The sequence below is a fragment of the Erithacus rubecula genome (assembly GCF_903797595.1).
Source record: "Erithacus rubecula genome assembly, chromosome: 10".
NCBI lineage: Eukaryota > Metazoa > Chordata > Aves > Passeriformes > Muscicapidae > Erithacus > Erithacus rubecula.
The window spans coordinates 24200105-24220524 of NC_136662.1; the positions used below are offsets into that span (position 1 = coordinate 24200105).

The 20420-nt window shown below is 38.5% G+C and overlaps 1 long non-coding RNA gene across 1 annotated transcript; it reads left to right on the plus strand.

Annotated features, from left to right (window-relative positions):
• The first annotated feature begins 4812 nt into the window (after positions 1-4812).
• Positions 4813-9494, plus strand: LOC306805942. The gene is made up of 3 exons (XR_013775340.1): positions 4813-4925; positions 8353-8495; positions 8730-9494. It is a non-coding gene; the product is annotated as an uncharacterized lncRNA (long non-coding RNA).
• The last annotated feature ends 10926 nt before the right edge of the window (positions 9495-20420 follow it).

Here is a 20420-nt window from a genome sequence, read left to right on the forward strand (position 1 = left end):
TTCAAATCTGGTGACAAGTGGTGATGACTAAATTAATAGGCAACTTGGCAAGTGAAATATTTGATAAACTGCTTGGAGAAGTGTGAAATACCTTTCTCCAGCTGTGGAGAAAACTTTAACTGAATACATATCTGAATAAAAATATGATTAAATAGAAAAATATCTAAAGCTTCTGGGGGTAATGATTGAACACAGGAATTTTCTAAAGGTAACTATGGCCTCGTATATGCTGTCATTAAAAAATGGTATACAAATAAAAGTATGGGTCCAATAATAACAGTAATAATAATTACATTTTAGAAAAAATTTGTGAACCATGCGGGATTTTGACAATAAAGTAACTGTTTAACCTAAAAATTTGGAAGAAAATACCTGTATAGCATAAGAGTTTCCTACCTTTCCTGTCAAACATAATAACCCTATGGGATACTAATTATTCTAAAATAGTTGTAAATAAAACTATTAGAATCTTATTTAATAGAACTAGATTGTCTTTGCATAGGTAAGTTTATTTCCCAAGGGAAAGTGTCCTGATGTTTTTAAGTGGGAGATCATTCCTTCACCTTTAAGACAGTGAAAGATTAAAAGTGAAAAGAAAAAACAGGCAGGAATGAAGCATAAAAATCTGGGTTAAATGTTTGTGTGAGGAAATTAGTTTACTATTAGGATATGATATTACTAAGGGATAGGATTTAAAGATTTTAGGAAAAATTTATTCAAGGAAAGGATGATCAGACCCTTACACAGGCAATGGTGGAGTCTCCATCCCTGAAAATGTCCAAAAAATGACTGGATGTGGAACTCCATGATTTGTGGAACTCTATGATTTGTTTAATGACATGGTGGGATTCAGTGGAAGGTTAGACTTCATGGTCTAGGAGGTCTTTTACAACCTTAATGATTCCATTTTGTTGGGTTGGTGTGGCCAGCAATGTGTGTTCTGTCCCCATCTGTTGAGCTGGGTGGGGCAGTGCCCCTGATCTCCTGGCACATATTATCTGCTAATGGGCCAGCTTTAAACCAGCTGGGGCAATCATCTTTATCTTTCCACAGCCCATCCTCCCTCCAGGCAGATATCATCTGCTGCTGGCCCATTCAGTCCCACTGCATGACTGATAAAATTCCATCATCCCACTGGGAGATGCTCCAGCCAGGGGGAGCAGCCAAGCCTTTCCTACCCAGAGAAAAACTGAGATTTTGGACACCAAGGGACCTTCTTTCCACTGGATTCCAGAGGAAAGCCAGACCTTCCCACATCATCCCTGGAGCTTCAGAGGAAACTGCACCTTCTCCAGGAGCACTGCTCCAGCTGAACCACATCTGCCCCTGCAGGAGGATGCAGCCACCATTGAATGGGACTGCTGCCAACACCCTGACTGACTGACGGGTGTCAGCTTGGATTCTGACTCTGGCAGTGTTTGGGATTGTTCTTTGTAATACTGTATTTCTATTTTAATTTTCCTAGTAAAGAACTGCTATTCCTAATTCCCATATCTTTGCCTGAGAGCCCCTTAATTTCAAAATTATACTAATTTGGAGGGAGGGGGTATACATTCTCCATTTCAAAGAGAAGCTTCTGCCTTCATTGGCAAACTCCTGTCCTTCAAACCAGGACACCATTACTCTATGGAAAGGTCATAGCATGTTCAGATAATCAGTTCCATACCAGTACTTTTACAACTGCAAAAACAGCATTTTCCAAGGCCCACAACAGCTCCTAGTTTTCCTAAAGTCTCAAGTCTGCAGCAGAAAATGAACCTTTTCGGTGGTGAAGGAAAATATTAGAACCTGTTATGGTTTTGGGCAGACTGGCATATAATTTACCTTATTTTGCTGTGTTACTCTATAAAATGTATGATTACCCGAGTTTTATTTTTTTCAGAGCCCCAGTTAAAAGGCTGGGATATTCTGCTGGCTTGATCCAGAGAACAGACAGTCTCTGCTGCTGACAGCTAGCAAATGATTCAGCAGATGCTTGGCTCTGCAGCTCCAGAGCCCAGCTATGGGCTTAACGTGAAGAATTAAAGTCTCTTCCCTTCAGCAGCGCTGAAATGCCTCATTAGTGCTCTAAAGGAAGAACTGAGGGTGCAGAACTGCTATAAATAGGATTCTGTGTCTCTCACTAGCTCAAGTCATTAACAGCCTTGGGAAGGAAGTAATTTCTAGGCTGATGGATATGGGGTTTGTGTCCATATGACTTGGGCATGTGGGTTGTTTGCCAGTGTTCTCCCCACTCTTCATCTGCCCTCATGTACGTCTAAACTCTCTACAAAAGCCAAAAAAAAAACACCTTTGGAAAGTTCATTGATTCCTGGTTAAAAAAACCACAGGACTCCTGAAGAGTTTTGCTTCACTTACCTACGCAACTCTTCTATTCTGGTGAAATTTGTCCCCAAATGGCACCAGATTTCCTCTTCCAAACCTTCAGCTGAGATTGCTTTGGCAAATACTAAACTCAAACCTCAGGAAGACTATTATATTTTGAAAGTAAAGTCTTATTCTCAGTGAAATTGCCATCTTTGTGTCCCTAATAGAGCCATTTCTCCCCTTCAGAGAGAACTGTGGTGGATCACAGAATATCCTGAGCTGGAAGGGACCCCAAGGATCATCAGCTCCAAGGAATACTTGATTTTAACACCAGTAGCTTTTACACTTTTTAATATCCTACATCAGGACACCCCTTTTCAAGGACAATTACAGCAATAAATTCTACTTGCTTATTTAATTGAGGGTAATAACTTTTAATATATCCTAGCTGAAAAATAGCATTCTGAGTTTATTTGCCAGAATCCTGTTTAAGTCCTCCCCAAGTGTCTATTTTTATGCATGGCATGTTCTTCTCATCTACAAAAAGGTGTAGCTACCACAATTTGAATCATTATATAAGATGATGTTGCAATGCTCTAGAAAGACCTTGTTTTTCCAAATTTTCTTCTTCAAAGCTGTCTGAAAGGAATTAAAAATCTTAAAGACATTTTAAAAATCTTCTCACATCAAATTTTTCACTTTACTGTGAATTTGAATGCAACGTGGAATTACAAAGTAAACAATATATTTTTTATCTCCAAGCATCCAGCTCCAATTAAACACCACAAACTGAGCCTGTTGCACTCAAAGCTGACTAAATCAGGAAGGAAATGGATAAAAAGTATGAAATAAGAAGTTTATATTATGCTACCAGGATCCTTTTCTGTGGGAGGAATTGTCTCTGTGTCTAAAGTATAATGTGGACTTTTGTTGTTAATTATTATAATCCACAGATTTTTGGGATATCACTTTGTTTGTGAAGTCTGTTGTTTGGCAAAAGGTTAATGAAGATATGACCCACTGCAAGCTCCTTGAGAAAAGCTCAGTTTAAGCCCTTTAAAGGTGAGAATCTAATTTCCTGTATCAACAGAAATATTTCAGGAATGTGTGCATCAGCTGTTTTATGGGCTGAGTGCCAATAAAAAACTCAAATATCAGGAGAAAAGGCTTCAATCAGCAGATGCACATGTCCTGTGCTGAATTGTGATATTCCAATGGCTTTTCAGTTTCATTCATTCCCATTCAAATTCAAAGTATTATATTTAATCCCAGTGTTATCCAAAGTCAGGGGGAGTTTGGCCAGGCTCACAGTGGAGCTGAGATAATGAAGGACCTTGGGGTTTGACCTGTGATTCCATGGATCAAACCCCTGAAAGGACAAATCTCCTTCTCAGCTCTTTCTGAGTTGGGATTATGATGTTTGGTCCATGTTAATGTCAAAGCCCAGGTTTGAGTCTGGAGAAATCCAGAAAGATGAAAGCAAAGACTGCAGTGTTTCCACTGAACTTCAGTGAACCTAGGACAGCAAGATGTTGATGTTACAAGATCTTATTTTATGTGTACTCACATATTATTGCCTTCCTAGATTTAATAGAACACCTGACTATAGGAAAACTTAAGGTTCTCTATTCCCAAAGGAATATTTTTTATATTTTATCAATCTCATCACCATAGAAAGTAAGTGAATGTAAAGAAATTTTCATTTGGGAGAAAGATAAAAGCTTCTTAATTTCTTATGTTTGTCAGCAAATACTGAAAGCTTCACATCAGAGATTATTATTACCAATTTATGTCACTATACATTTGTTGACTGAGAAGAACCTCCACCAGCTCTCAATGGAGTAATGAGTAGAAAGTAGAACATAGAAATTTTCTAATTTGTTTTTCATTCTTATTCAACTATTCCATGCATGATTTGCAATTTCCAAGGCTATCAGAAGATAAAATAAATAAGAAAAGTCAGCTGCAAAAGCTGATAATCTATGTGCAGTACAATCAAAATCCCTTTGTATCAAGGCCTTTCCAGAAAGCCTGAATTCCAATAAGATTGCTTGAAAGCAGGGAAGTAAAACTCCAACTGTTGTGCATGGCAGCTGAAGAGGAGCCTGCTGCAATGAGACTGAGAGAAGCAAAACAACCCCACACACCAGATTAAGGCAAAGTTAAATAAACCCTCACACAGCCTCATGCTGGGCCTGCAGGACTCTGCCTGGGAAGTGCAGCTGAGCTAAACCCACAGGTCTGGCTTAGTCTCTGCCAATAGCCACTGGTGGATAGGTTGGAATGTCAGAACAAATTAAGTTGGGTAGTGATTCTTCCCTGTGATGGCTTCATTACCCCACATGCAATATTCCACTCATGTTAGGATTTACTGCATAAAATCTGCTGTTTTCTGTTTTAATCCTGTCACTTTGTCCTGTTTCTCTTTCTGTCTATAACTTCATTAAATCCCATATGAAGAGCCACTTCTTTTGCCAAATTTCAAAGCTGCTGTTTCCTAGCTACCTTTGAAGTCCCCTAGATCTGGTGAGAGGTGACCTGGAGAGCTGCTCCCAATGGCTCCTGGACCTTGGGAGTGATGGATCTACTGGGACAGCCCTGGGAAGGACACAGGCAAGGTGATTGTTCCTTGGGAGCCCTGGTTTTGGAGCCCCAGCTCCACTGTGCATCCTGAGCTGTGTGGGATGGATGGATGGATGGATGGATGGATGGATGGATGGATGGATGGATGGATGGATGGATGGATGGATGGATGGATGGATGATGGATGGATGGATGGTGGGTGGATGATGGATGGATGGATGGATGGATGGATGGATGGATGGATGGATGGATGATGGATGGATGGATGGATGATGGATGGATGGATGGATGGATGGATGGATGGATGGATGATGGATGGATGGATGGATGATGGATGGATGGATGGATGGATGGATGGATGATGGATGGATGGATGGATGGATGGATGGATGGATGGATGGATGGATGGATGATGGGTGGATGATGGATGGATGGATGGGTGATGGATGGATGATGGATGGATGGATGGATGGTGGGTGGATGATGGATGGATGGATGGATGGATGGATGGATGGATGGATGGATGGATGGATGGATGGATGGATGGATGGACCTATGATGCCCTGATGGCCCCTGGGCCAGGCCTTAGGCTGGAATTTGGGCTCCTCCTACTGCCATTCCCTCCTGTAGCTCCTTGGGGACCCCATTCTGGGTTCCTTCCAACCCAAACCATCCTATGGGTCTGTGAGCAACTCTCTGTGTTTAGAAAACTCCCTGGGATGTCTTGAAGAAGAGACCAGAAGTCCAGGCACAGCATTCCCAAGGAGTCAGCTTCCTCTTGGATTTTTTTAAGTAGCCTAATGATGTTTTGATCCTCAGTTCTCTACAAATTATTCCCAATATTTCAGTTATTTTTTCTGACAGTGACTGAGCACTGAGCTGATACTTTCCTTGAATATATATCCAGTGTAACCTAAGAACTCCTTCCAGAGTACTGACAGTAAGATTTCAGTCCTTCCTTTGGACTAATCAAGTTAAACTCTTTCTCTTAATGCATTTTATTTTATTTTCTCTTACAAAGAATCTCACCTGCAGCTGAATGATGCTGTCATTTCCTCTCAGCAATTCCTGCAGCAATCCTTATCCCTGCTTTTTACTCCTCACTTATTTCATGTGATCTGTAAATTCTGTTGTGCTCAAACAAATTGCCAAACTTCCCAATTGCATAAATTGGGAAATTCAGAAATTCAACAGGTGAAATATGAAGGGCTGAGTTTGACTTGGGTTTTAGAGAACAGTTTTATATAGATACAAAATGTTTCCTGTTTTCCTATTTCTCTCCAAGAAAAGAAAAATATTATTTATAATTTGTATATAAGGTAATTATTGGATGTTTAATAATAATTTGCTATTTCTACAAGGAGAATAGTAATCTTTCATAGCAGTCTTATGAACTAACAAGCATTTAGCAAAGTGTAAAAAAATAGAATTTGGGAACAAGTTGTATTGACACTCCTAAAATAACAATTACTCATGGAGAACCATTTCAAATCAGTTTCTAATGGCACAATTCAGCTCGAGGTTTGGTGTGTGCTGAAAGCTGCACTTGTCTGAGACAAACATATTTTATCCACTGATGGGGAACAGTTTTGATAGAAAAGTAATTCCAGTTTGCAGGTTGCAATATCTATAGAATTAGAGAAATGTGCTTGCTTAGAAAAAGACAAAGAAAACAAGTGCATGGCCATATCAGCATTAATGTAGATTTTAGGCTGCAATGACGATTATCTCAATTTTCATTGGAATTGTATTTATTTGTTTTATTAAATGCCAATCACTTGTATCTGACTGTATCTGGAGATGCAATTGAGTAATGGAAAATTAAAATATGCAGTTTCACCTACAGGGGTTTATCTTCAATAATGGAACTATCCAAGCAAAGCTTGCCTTTATTGAGAGTTTTGCCAGCAGATGGTCTCTGTTCAAAATGGAAACCCACTGAAGGAAGAACATTTTTTGCTGTTAATCAGCACAAAAGTTTTCTATTTTTTATATCCCACCTTCAAGTCTCATTAAATTTCTGGAAGTCCTTTTTCCTATCCATTCACCACGAGAGACAAGGAATATCCAGCAGACATTTTCATTAGTGCTTGACAACATTTTATACCAATTTTTTCATGCTCTTTGCCTCACTATTAAGCAACAGCTCAGATTACACATAGATTAAAATAATCAGGTTTAATTAGACTGCTGGTTAAAGCAAATATTTTCCTATGCTTAAATAAATAGGGCCATTAACACACAAATTTCTGCTTGAAGGTGATGACTTGGTTTCAATCACAGTGTGTTTGGAATAAAGTGTGATTGAGATTTGGGAAAGGACAATGATTTCCTGGGAAGATGAGAGGAAAATCTCTCCTGTTACATGTATAAAATGCCAAGATGGGAAGTGCAATATGCACCAAGGTTTGAAAGGCTGGAGAAACAAGCAGAATAATACTGAGAAACACTCAAGTGACATTGGCATTTTTTCCCTTGATTTTTTTTTCCTTAAAGTATTGTAATAAACAACATCCTTGCTGTAAACTGATAAACTAGTGCAGGCTTGTCTCCTGAACTTGTTCACAGTGAGCATTGGAATAAACCCTGCTCCTGCTTCCATCCCATCCATATTAAATGGGAGTACAGGAGCACAGATAGACAACAATCACACCCACACACCCCTGTTAATTTTCAGGTTATGATCATTCCCACAGGACTAGCACCAGGTCAAATAAAAATCTTTCATCTGTCATTTACTGGTGTTTTTCTCAGAGAAACAGCATTTATTTACATGAACATAATTTAGTGTAGATGGAAATGTGGTAGCAGCACTTGAGGCTAAACAGGGATGTGAAGCTGATAATAAAACTCGGAGTAAAATTCTGTAATTAAAGCTCCACTGAGAACATGAAACAAATCCATGCATCTATCTTCAAGTATATGATTACATATGTCCAGTGTTTCCTCGTAGACATATGAGCCACCAAAATGAAATATCAATGCTGCCTCACTGAGTGAGGGAGAGAATTAAACCTTCATAGCTGGATTTGCCAGAAAAGCATTGGAATAAATCTCTTTAAAAGACATTTTAAGGACATAAACAAGTGTTGTATATACCCACAGCAAAATTAAATGTAAAAATGTATTGCCTCTGAGGCAGAACAAAATAGTTGCTTACAGTGAACAATATTGCACAATCACAGCATGGGCTTGGAATTCTATTTCAGGGAAGAAGCTCTGAAAAAGAAAAACACATTAATAATAAGCTGCTGTCTGTGATAATGGAAGTTTTGGAATCCTTGATTTTAGTGTGCCATATAAGTGAGGGAAATCTTTATGGGCCTTTTTTCCCCCTTTTTCTTCTTTTATTTCACTTAGTGCACAGCATCAAAGAAAGAGATAGAAGCATGTTTCTTGGGAAATGTTTCCCTCTCCCTCTCTTCTCCTTTTCCTGCATGAGCTGATTCCTTACATACACAGGCAATACATAACTCCACTGAACCAAATGGAGGAGCAGCAATTCTTTCTGATGGTTCCCATATGGACAATAGGGATCTGTGTCAGATGAAAGCATCATAAACAACATGGCAGCACAGAACCACAGCAGATTTCCATAAAACCTGGTAATCATTTGCCTTTTATTTTTTATTTGCTAAGCATGCCCACTGTAACTCTTCCCTCATGCACTGCCAGTGAATGATTCCTGCACTGGAAGAGGTGAGAAGGAATTTCCTCCCCCAGATTTTGATGAATTATTTGGGAACAAACACAGCTCTTAAACCCCTCAAATATCCAGTCATCTTGCAACAGCCCATGGGAAATAGTCAAATGAGAATTCTTCCCATTTCTCTCACCAGGACAAGAGGAAATGGCCTCAAGTTACACCAGGGCAAGTTCAGGCTGGACACCAGGAAGAATTTCTTGATGGGAAGGTTTATCAAATATTACCAGGGGCTGCCCAGGGAGGTGTTGGACTCCCCATCCCTGGAGATGTTCAAGGAATACCTGGACATGGCATTCAGTGCTCTGGGCTGGTGACAAGGTGGAGATTTGGCACAGGTGGGACTCAATGATCTGGGAGGGATTTCCCAGCCTCAGTGATCCTGGGATATTACTCTACATTTTCAGGATTCTTTATTGTACTACCAGGATTAATGGATTGAGTAAAGTATTGATTTTTCTCATTTCCTAATGGCAGATTTTCTGGTGTGCCAAGATAATGAAGGGGAAGAATTGGAATATGCAGAAGAAGAGCTAAATGTACATAATCATCCTGGAACTTCCCACTGTGACAGATTATCCCAATGCTCTGGAGCAGATGTACTATATTTACTTTAATATCTCCAAAACAGCATGGATACAGCATTGTGCATTCTGCAGTCCCCATAGGAAATCATTATAATTTTCCATAATTTTTTAGTTTTTAAAATCTTGGAAGACGCTCACTTTTATATCCACTTCACCACCACATCAGTTTCTTCCTTTTTTAGAGTCACTGTAATTCCTTTGAGAAGTGTCATATCAAATGTTCTTCCACTGATGAGAACTTTAATTTTGATTTTAATGGAGACATCTCTGGTGGATGCAACAAGAATAATAATTATTGTGCGACTAAGCTTGCTTTCCTCCCAGACAAAAATAAATTTCCAAGTCTTAATTTAAACTGTTTTGTTTGTTAATTTATTCAATTTTGGTTTTTACAACTTTCTTTTTCTATAAGTTTGAGTCTTATTTTTTCCAGTTTTGGTGGATTAAATGCTTTTAATCCACACATGTACTCCTTAATGCTGTACACATTTCCCTCAGGAATACTAATATCTGCCAGTGGGAAATAACTGCTGAACAGCAGCTTCCTTTGTGCTGAGCTAATTTAGGAAGGTATTCACCTTGCCCTCCATGGTGTTAAACCAACTGGTGGTTGGAGGTTTGACCTTTTATTTCTAAATATAAAAATAAAAATGTCAAGGCAGCTGTAGGGAACTGATTAGAAAATTGCCCTTCCTGGGAGACAAGAGAGAGCAACCAAGACCTAAGCAGAGAAAATGCAAAATGCAAATTAATTGTCCCTTTCCTTCCTCTGCCTGTTAATAGCTGGGTAAGTCAATTCCAGACCCATTCCATTGTCTGGTGTTCAGTGCTCACATGGAAGAACACAGCCAAATTCTTATATAAGATGATCTCAAAGCATTGTCAATGGCACAAATTAATTAAATCCAATCAGGTCCCTGAAGAATCAGCCTCTGGGACTCCCAAGGCACTTTGGTTTCATTCCCCATCTCGCTTTTATTTGGGAAACTGTGCAAAGTCATGCTAAATTAGAGTGGTGAGGCATCAACACAAGGCTGGAAAAAGCTCTTGTAATGAAGATTAAACAGGCAAGGAATGGGCAGGAATTTTCCTTGTAGAAACAGTGTGGGAAAGTCAATGGACATGTCTTGGAAGGGACTTGAGCTGTGGACTTGAAGAAAGATTTCAGAGTACACTGAAATTACAGAAATCCCAAATCATTACACCTAAGTTCTTTCTCTTGGGAGAGGTGAAATCTGTACTACAAACATGGAAAGAAGGATTTTGTGAGGTGAGCCACGGAAATCACAGAAAGATTCCACACATTGTCAATATTTTAATCTGAATATTAATAATTTATATTTGCATCTTTTCTGTGCAGCCTTCTCATCATTATATTGTCCAAGTAGGTCCCCTCAAGCTGGTGATGCTGTGACTACAGCCTAACCTGAAATTAGAATGATTTTTACACACCATATTTAAAGCTGGTGTTTTCACTGCCATTATTTTATATTCTAAATATAGGAGATTCACACTTTTATAGTTGTATTTTTAGTCAGTGAATCCATTTCCTTAGGAGACTCTGCTTGGTGAAATATTGGACTCCTTGCAACCAAGATGAATTAATTAAGGAAGAAGACCTGGCCTCACTTATGGCAGTTTGTGAAGGGCCCCTTTGTCCTATGAAAATCCTGACATTTCAGAGACCAGAAGGCACCAGTTTTTTCCACAAGACAAAGAATCCTTGATCAGTTGACTTCCTCATTTATCTATGTGCTTTTCCTCAGCCATCTGCAAAACAAGCAGGAGGCAGGAGACCCCTGACATTCCATAACAAACTACTTGTATCCCAGAACATGTTGTGTCAGAAACTCCTGTACAAACTTTCTGCTATGTCTGAAGTATTTTCCATAAGTGCATCTGGAAGTTCAGCTGTTCCCAGGTTTTTGTTTTTGTTTTTATGAGCTTGCATTCATTGCCACTATAACGAAAACTTTCATGGTTCATTACCCCTGAGTGATAAATTTAGGCAGAGAGTTCATTTGTCTAGACAGGAATATCTGAAATAGATGAACTGAGACCAAATTTTACTGTAGTTCATGTAGTACACCAACAGGCACTCAATATTCAAAAAGAAGTATTTTATATTTACAAATGCTGTAAATAGGCTGAAGATTTGAGACAATATCAATAGATCATTTCCAAGCATGACTGGGTTGGACACTTATAGATTTTCCAGTTCAATACTTTGTTGCCTGACACGAGAAGCATTTTAAACACATTACAAGGGCTCTTTAACAAAATGCTGCATTATTATAGAGGAAAGCTGAGACCATTCTCTACATCACCTTCAAAACTCAGTTGTTTTTTCTCAAACTTCTTAATTCTTCATTCTTTCAAAGCCATTTGCTTCACTTAGACCCTCAATATTCCTTCTGTCCAGGCTACATACCCTGGACTCTCACCATTTGCAACCTCTGACATTGCAAATATGAGCAAAACTCCACCTAAAAACTCACCCTTTCAGATGTTGTGTGGATTATGTTTCTTCACTTCTTACTCAACCAAGTCTTGCCTTGGTTCAGTCCTTGCTCCCAGATTAGGAGTGGGAAGTCAGCTGCTCATGGGAATTTTAGGACCACAAAAACCACACTGGAAGATTATTCTTGTGTAGGGGAAAAGCCCTTCAAGGTTGTTTCTATTTAATCTCACAGTTTTGCACAGACTGAGGCCATCCTGGAGACAGACCAGGGGCTTAATACACTTAACAAATGTGTCCCTTCAGTTTTTCAAGCAGTCTCCCAATCCTAAAAGGCTGAAACACCCAGGTACATCTCTCAGACTCCCTACAAGAGTAAAGAATATACTGCTGAGGAGAGGCTGTCTGGGAAGAAAAGGAAGAGAAGATTTATTTCTGCATGAGTAAGAGCAGCACTGTGCAGGGATAGAAATACATAAGAGATAAATCCTCAGGTGCAGTCTGAGATATGGGATGCTTCCCCAGACAGGGAATTCTCAGCTGCCCAGCCAGGTAGACATAAAGCTTTCCCTTGCCTTAATGGTTCTTTCTCTTGTTCAGGTGGACGGTCAACAAATTGTTATAAGTTTACTTTAATTGTCTTTTTTTTTTTTTTTTTTTTTTTTTTTTTTTTTTTTTTTTTTTTTTTTTTTTTTTTTTGAGGGGACTCTTGTATAAAAGTGAAAAAATCCCCAAACAACTAAAAACAAAAATCAGCCAAGCACTGGCCAAAAGTAATATTTTAAAATCTCAAAACCTTTTTGGACACAGGTATTACATCCCACCCATATTTGCCATTCCTCCATTTCCTCCTAGTTGCCAGCTAATGTCCAGAAAAATCACTTACCAAGTGCAACCAGCTGAATTAAAAGGTGCTATGGAAAGAGGCTCTCCTACATGATAATAAGGGTAGAGGCTTAATTAGAGTGTTGATAGAAGAGCTATTTGAACTCTCCTCACTTCTAAAAATTATTTCTTATAAAGACTTCAGTGGGCTTGAAAAAATCTCTCACAATGTCTGGGTAAAAAAACCCCTCATGGTTTTCTGTGATTCCTGTGGCTGAGGGTAGGGAGGAGCAGTTCCTTCTGGGCTGAGCTTTTCCTTGGGGAGATAGAATCAGGGAATGGTTTAGGTTGGAAGGGCCTTAGAGCCAGTTTGGTTAGAAACAGCTGTGACAGCAATCCAAACCAGCACAGCCCTTCCCCTGCCTGGCCAAGGACTCATCCAGACCATTCCTATTATGTGTATTTATTAAGCTGTTTGCATAATAACCAGCCAAAGGCTCTAATAAGGAAAAAACAGATTTCATCCATATGGCATTTCATCTACACTGGTTACTTCAGGTGGAAACATGAACAGAAACTTCAGGAAATACAGTTACCATCATTCCTTAGTCTAAAGCCTTGATAAGCACAAATTAAAGAATTTTAAGCCTTTGGAAAATTGTGTATATTCATAGGTCCTGTGAATTAAACCTTTTCAGTGAACCCTCAAAAAACCCCTGCTAATTTAAACAGCAAGTCTGCAGAGGATGCCAATCCCAGTGGTGCAGCACACCAATATTTTTTAACCTCCAGGTTCATAAAGTTGTGATCTTCTAATAGAAATTCCTATTAAAATTTCAAACAGGTAGTGGAAAACAGGGGGAAGGTGTAAAGAGATGTGAATGGCACAAATCAGTTCTGTGGGTCTTCTTGTAAAATGCAGAAGCTTACAGTGAGAAGTATACAGGAAATTTATTTCAATCACAAGTTTTTTTGCCAAATTTTAAGCAGGTTTTTTTTTTTTTTTTGAACCTTGGAATCAGTTGGTGCCAAGCAGTGTCTTATTCAGAGCTGTGGATCCAGAGGCCTCCTCTAACTCCTCCCTCTGTCTATTTAGTGCACTCAGTTCAAAACTGGGTTTTTTATTCTTTCTGCCTGTCACAATGATTGCAGTGTCACTTGAGCTGGCAGTTAGAGAAGGAAGGATTTCATATGGAAGTGTAGGGAAATATCTGGATAAGACCAAAGTGATGACTGAATTCAATCTCATGTTCAGAGGGAGGTTTCTTTGTGGATGTGAAATAATGTTCATTTTTACTGGAGTGTGCTGGGTTTATAGCAGGATTTTGGGTACCTAATGAGAAAAGCTATGGCTGTGAGATGATCAATAAAAGATGAGAAAGATTTCAGGATTAACATCAGAAAACCCTTAAAAGGCAGCAGGAGAGAGAGAGAAAAAAATACAACTTTCTTATGAATGTAAAATGGACAATTACACAGAGGAGCTATTGCTCAGGTGTTGCTCTGCCTTCATGTTTTCTCTCTGCATCATTTTCCCTCTGCTCTGAACATTCACTAGGAAATGAGTTTCCATTTTCTCAGCTGCAGAGTCTGGTTTAGAAAACAAGAAAATTCCTTTTCCTGCCTTGGTGCAGTCATTGGATAACTCTGTGCCAATGAGTATTACTTGTCATAAATGAATTGTCAAAAAAACCCAAAAAAAACACGGAGGAGAAGAGGAAAAGAACATTTTGACAGGTGAAAAATTCCATCAGATACCTATTAGTGCCTTCTAGAAAATATTCTGATTCTAAGAGGGCATTGAAAGCTATGAAATATTGTCAGTGTCACTCCGTAGCACCTGAGGATGTCACTTAACTCTCCATTAACAGAGAAAACTGTGTTGATCTGTTGTAAAAAAAGGTCAGAAATCAGAACCAGTTTGCTAAATAAGGCCAACTGTGTGTATCTATTCTGAGAGTGAATCAATTCTGGTTGTCCATGCTGCAATGCAGCAGTGGGAGGCACATATTTCAACCCATGAGGAATCATAAATGATTCATGCCTTCTGATACCAAGCCAGAATGCCTCAAGTTAAATAAATCTTCATTGACTGATATGATCTTAGAATCCAATTTGATTTTCATTGATGTAAATACTATTTAGCACCACAGAAGTCTGTGTTTGTAGCAAATACAGTAAATGAAACTAAGGGTTTTATTTGAATGCCTCTGCTTCTGCCAGGAGCTGTACATAACATGTATCTCAAAAAAAGAGCCTTCATATGAAGACAAAAGCAGTATTGGAAATTGAAATTTTTTTTTTCTATTTTTTAGGGTGATATAGGTGGAGAGGAAGCCCTGTACCTTACCCCATTAACTTTCAAGGATTTGTTCAGATTTAATGTGTGTGGATCCAAAATTTCTGCCACCTCCAGCAATTCCCTGAGAGCTAATCCTAACAGAAAGAGAAAGCCTTGCTCCTGCTGCTGCTGATCATTTGGCATGAAGGATGCTCAAGAACAAATGAGTTTAGCCATGGAGATAAATGAGAGAATTTTAAAGAAGAATTTAAAGCATTAATAAATACATTATGTGGGATTCACTACTATTTAATCTGCAAAGAAAAGGAGACAGGAAATGCTGATCCTCAGTGAATGGGGGTGTCTGGAGTGTTCAGTCCTCTGGCCTTGGGATGGATCTGTCTGAAGTCCCCAAGGACTGTCCCCAGCCTGGAGCAGTCAGCACTGGGAGCAGTGTCCCACTGGCCAGGCTGGATTTGGAGAGTGGGACACAGATTTAGCACAAACACAATTAATTCTGTGCCACTTGGCTTTATTTCAGGATATGGACATGTTTAATTTGCAAGGCTAAATTTAGCCAAAGTGTTTTGGAATGGCTCTGGGTAAAACACAGCCTTGCTTAGCAAACAGGAATGAACTTTGCTATCAGGAGAGATGTCCCTTTTTAAATAAAAGGAAAGGATCATCCAGTTAAGTACTGATTTAATACTAAACAGCTTCCTTCTGGGGGGAAGAATGGAGTATTGAGCTCCAGGAGGGTTTGGAATCACTCTCAGGGATGCACAGGGTGGGATTGTTGGGGTGTCTGTGCAGGGACAGGGGTTGGACTGGATAATCCTGGTGGGTTCTTCCCAGCTCAGGATGTCCTGTGATTCCATGAAGGAAGTTTACTGAGCCTTTAGCTCCCAGCTGGATGTGAACAAATGCTCAGGAAGCCATTGCTGGGTTAGAGACATTCTCCAGGGCTCAACCAGCAAACTTGGGAAGGTGGCACTAGAATGAATATTATCCCAATGATCTCTCAGACTCCATGAACTAGGAGGTTTTCTTTTTTGCTTTGCTTTTACTAAGGCTGAGAATTATGCCCAATAGAAAGATATTGGTGGGAAGAAAAAAATTCTCTGATATTCATTGTTAGTTCAACTTCTACTGTGATACTGATGATAAGGGAAGTAAAATATTCCATGAAAAATTTAAAAATTGGTATGTCTCCTTACAGGTATATATATATTTTTTTCCTGACATTTCTTTATTTAAAGAAAGTGTTTGTTCCTTTTTTCCACTTTCTCAGCCAAGCCCAAGATGTTTTTCAGAATTAATAAGTACTTAAAAACTGATATCCTCAAATAATGAGGTCAAATAAGGTCTCATATGTCCATGTGCCAGATGTCAGTATATCTTGTCATGCTTGAAATGGGTTATTGCACAGTGGTTAAAAAACTTCTACTTGTTCTGAAATAGACATAAAAGTGTGCATTTGGGCAATAACTTTCATTTCAATAACTTTAAGAGAAATAAATACCACCAAGGATGCTGTCTCCATAATGTCTTCACCAATGTTTTCTTGTCCTTCTCCTGACTCAGTTATCCCTGGCTGCAGATTAAGCCCATTACTCTTGGCTAATTCACCTCAGAAAATATATTTTTCTTGCTTTTTGCATCTCATTGCATGTTTTCTGTCTGTTCCCATATCTTCCTTTAGTTTTCCCTTGTCTAGGCGACCTTGGCTCTTTTAATGTCTCCTTGCAGGTCCTGTTTTCTATAAATTAATTTTTTTATTACTTATTTTTCTGCTTTTACATTTCATTAAAAATATGAATGCACCTTTCCATTATAGATTATTTCTACTCTACTACCAGCTTCCTCCAGGGAGAAGAGCTGTAGTAATTCTTCTCCCACTGTTTCCACCTTCCTTAATATTCTCTTACTTGTTTCATTATTTTTGATTTATTTTAACTGCTTTTCTAACCTCTGCTTTTTTCCCCCACCTTCTAGATGTCTGGGTGTCTTTTAAAGTTTCCTTTTCTATTAAAGAAACCTGAGGAATCAGCAGTTCAGTGAGCCTGATATACAGTAGCTTTCAAAACTTGGAAAATAAATTTGAAAGTGTCTTACTATCACCAGGGAAGGTAGAGTAGAGTCAGTCAGAGGAGTGGAAGTTCTGAAGGTGTGTATTTTATCTCATTTCTATCATTTCATCCCTTTCACACTTAGGATATTGCAATTTAATTGTATTTAGGGTACCAAATGGAGAGGGAGGCTTCGAGAAAATTGAACTGAAGGCAAATAAAACTCACATGTAGAGTGAAGAACAAGATGAAAAAGGACAGAGACCTGGGAAAGAAAACATTTTCTCCTCAACAGCATTTTGGTATTTGAAGATCTTTCTCATCCTGAATCTGAAAACTTAAAAAAAAAAAAAAAATTCTTTCAACATAGCCCTTTCTCCCTACCCCAATAAACTGATAGTTCACTGATCAGGAAAGGGGGAAGGAACTTGGGTTCACAGAAAAACAGTGGAAAAACACTCTAAAGGGTCAGGTGCTAAACTGCTGTTGTATTGCTTGGTGTGGTGTGAGGAACCAGGACATGCCTGTCAGGTTTTAAATAAGAAATACCAAAAATGCCATTCTGGCCTTGAGGATACCCTTTTATGCCTGAATATTATGCAGCAGGATCAATCCAAACCTCCTTTTCCATTGTTAAGTGTTGATTCAAAGCTGCCTCAGCAGATTTCCCCTGGCCATGAAGAGCAGTTTGATGGAGAGGAGCAAAGGAAATGTCTTTGGGGTTTTCAAAGCAATGGTTGTTCCCTGGGGAGCCTCTTCAGTGCCCAAACACCCTCTAGGGGAAAAACTTTTTCTTGATATCCAGCAAAACCTCCCCTGACAACTTCATGTCGTTATACATATATGTAATATGGATATATGTGAAATATTGATATGTGTATAACCCAAAGTAAATTAGAAGTATTTTCAGAATTATTTGAGACAAAGCTTTCCACAGAATTAATAATCTAGTGATCTATACAACATACTACACAAGGAACATAAGAACTGCTTTAGTCCACATGAAGTCTGGCATTCTTTGAGTTCATAAATTGCATATATTTCATCTCATCTGTATGTGTTCATTTATAAAATAATAAAATGTGACACACAGTATATCACTTGACTAAATTATTAAATCCTATTAATTGACTTTGTAAAATAATGTAGCATCTAAGCATTTTATCAGCCTTTCCATTATAGAGCAAATTGAATTTTCCAAATTAAGAAAATAATGCTGACACACCTCTAAAACCAGTGTCCTAAAAAAGAAGAGCTACCTGTTGAAGTGCAGTGTAAAACAGTCAGAAAAAATAGCTTTACTCTTTCTCAAATCTCAGGAAATCATCACTGCCCCAAAAGTTCCACTCCCCAACCACCCTTTGTACAAAACAAAAATCACAAAGAATTGAGAGAATTATTAAAATGAGAAAAAAAAAAAAAAAAGAGACTTTAAATAAAAATAGAAATTAGCATGGTATTATTTTGCATTCAGGTTCTGTCATCTTGTCCTCCATTATAATGACATGAACTGATAAACACTGATGGAGTTTAACAAAAATGTCATGTTTGAATAATTATTAGGAAAACAAAAGTTTGATTTCTAAGGCTATCTTTTCACACAAGCTTCTATATGACTTCATCCCTTTAATTTAGTAATAACAATGGAGGTGAGTTCTCCTGGACAGTGCTGAACTTTGAAGGACAACATTTTTAGAACTGTAATGATTTGCAAATAGTGTTTTTTATTCCAAAAAAAGGGGATTTTTTGACTACACAGATACAAAGATTGTGGAAAATTCAGGTTTTTGTAATCTGAGGGAAGTAAGAACATTTGCTTTGGCACTTGAATTTTTTCCATCAATTACAGCCAACTTCTCTTTGCTCTACCAATGCACCTCTGCCTTCTGCAACATGAAGGGATTTAAAACAATTTCACTTCTCCTTTCACCTCACTCAACTTGGAATTCTATTATTCAAATCTAGGACCTCAGCATTTGACTCCATCCACACTGGACCATATTACTGAAGTTTTCAGATCATTAAGAAGAATTTGAGGGGCTCAAGGTTGCATAGTATGCCGTGACAGGAAAAATCCCAGCAATATGAAAAGTATGGAAAAGTCAAATGGGAATGTCTTGAAATTAAATTCAAGTAATGTGAAGGGTTTTTAAAGAATATGTTAGAAGAGAACAGTGTTGAAACAACTCTATCTCATTGACCCACAGAATTCTGATAGGAAATGTCTCTACCTTGAAAAAACAAACTTCACTGAAAATGAATTTGTTTTACATTAACACCCTTTTAGTTTGTGCATTTTCTGTCTTATGTGCGCTCAAGTAAGAAATCTCCCACACACCAATGAAAGATGCAGCAAAGGAAAATTTCACAAGAACCTTTTCAGAGCTCAATGAATACAAAAATACCTTCCTAACATGGAGAATAGTTGTTTAGAAATTAATTGATTGGGTCTTGATGCTATAAATGAGAAATGAACTTTGTTGAAGATCTGGGTTCCCTTCTCTGAGAGCTCAACTCTCCTCTCCTAATTTCTAAGATATTGTCTTGATATTAAGGTTTTCCTTGGATTTAAATATGTCAGAGCAGAGCTTAATTAATATTGACTTGTGAAACATGACCTTGATCACAAATTAGAAATTTATTCCAGTAGCTGTAAATCCTTGGGAAAAAAAAAACTGCTTTGGAAAAGCCCAGAGAAATGACCTTTTGCTTCCTCTTTGAGATTTATCATTCCTTATGTTTTGTTTCAGTTAAAGTGAGGAGAATTCCTGAAAAAATGGAACTAAAACTTGGAAGGAAATTAAATCTTGTCCAAGTGATAACTTCTCGTTAACAGGTACAAAAATATTCTCTGCTCCTATATGACCAGTGGTGTAATTAAATCAGATTTGCCTTGAGGATAAATTCATCAATAGAATAAATCTGTCCACTTAAAACCCACGGTGATGGAGGCAATCCAAGGCCCAGCTGGAGAGTTTAATGGAAGGGAGAGATGAGAGCTGGAACAGGGAATCCAGCAGCACTAATGAGGAGGGATGAAGGGCTTCCTGAGCTCTGAAACTTGAAAGACTCTCTGCAAGCAGGAAGTTTATTTGAGGCTCTGTGAAGTGAAGGCTCAGCTGAGACACTGACAGATCACTTGTGGGAAATAGCAGCCATTTCACAAATACACCCATTTCAAAGAGATTGATTTGGGGAGCTCTCCGAAGGCTTGAAAAACTCCTCAGTCAGATGAAAGTTGGTAACAGCAGCAAAAAAACAAAGGCTCTATGGACATTAGAAGAAATTCTATGATATTTTTGTTCCCCCCCTCTCCACCCTGCAGCTATGCTCCTTGCTTTTAGGATAGTATCCTTACCACCCTTATTTCTACCCTTTTGCCTATAGGCTTGAATTCCTATGCTTTGTACATAAGGATGTCTCTTTGAGGTGCTGGAAGCATCAGCATCTTCTTTTCATAGTGTGGGACAGGAGAACTTTGGTTTCAACTCCCTTGAAAACTCCTTTCCTCTTACTCTTTTTAGTGAGCATTTCAGCAGAACCACCTTCTTGCTCCTGATGTGGCCAGGCATTGGAGCCAGGAGTGTAACAGCCTGAGAACAAGGTT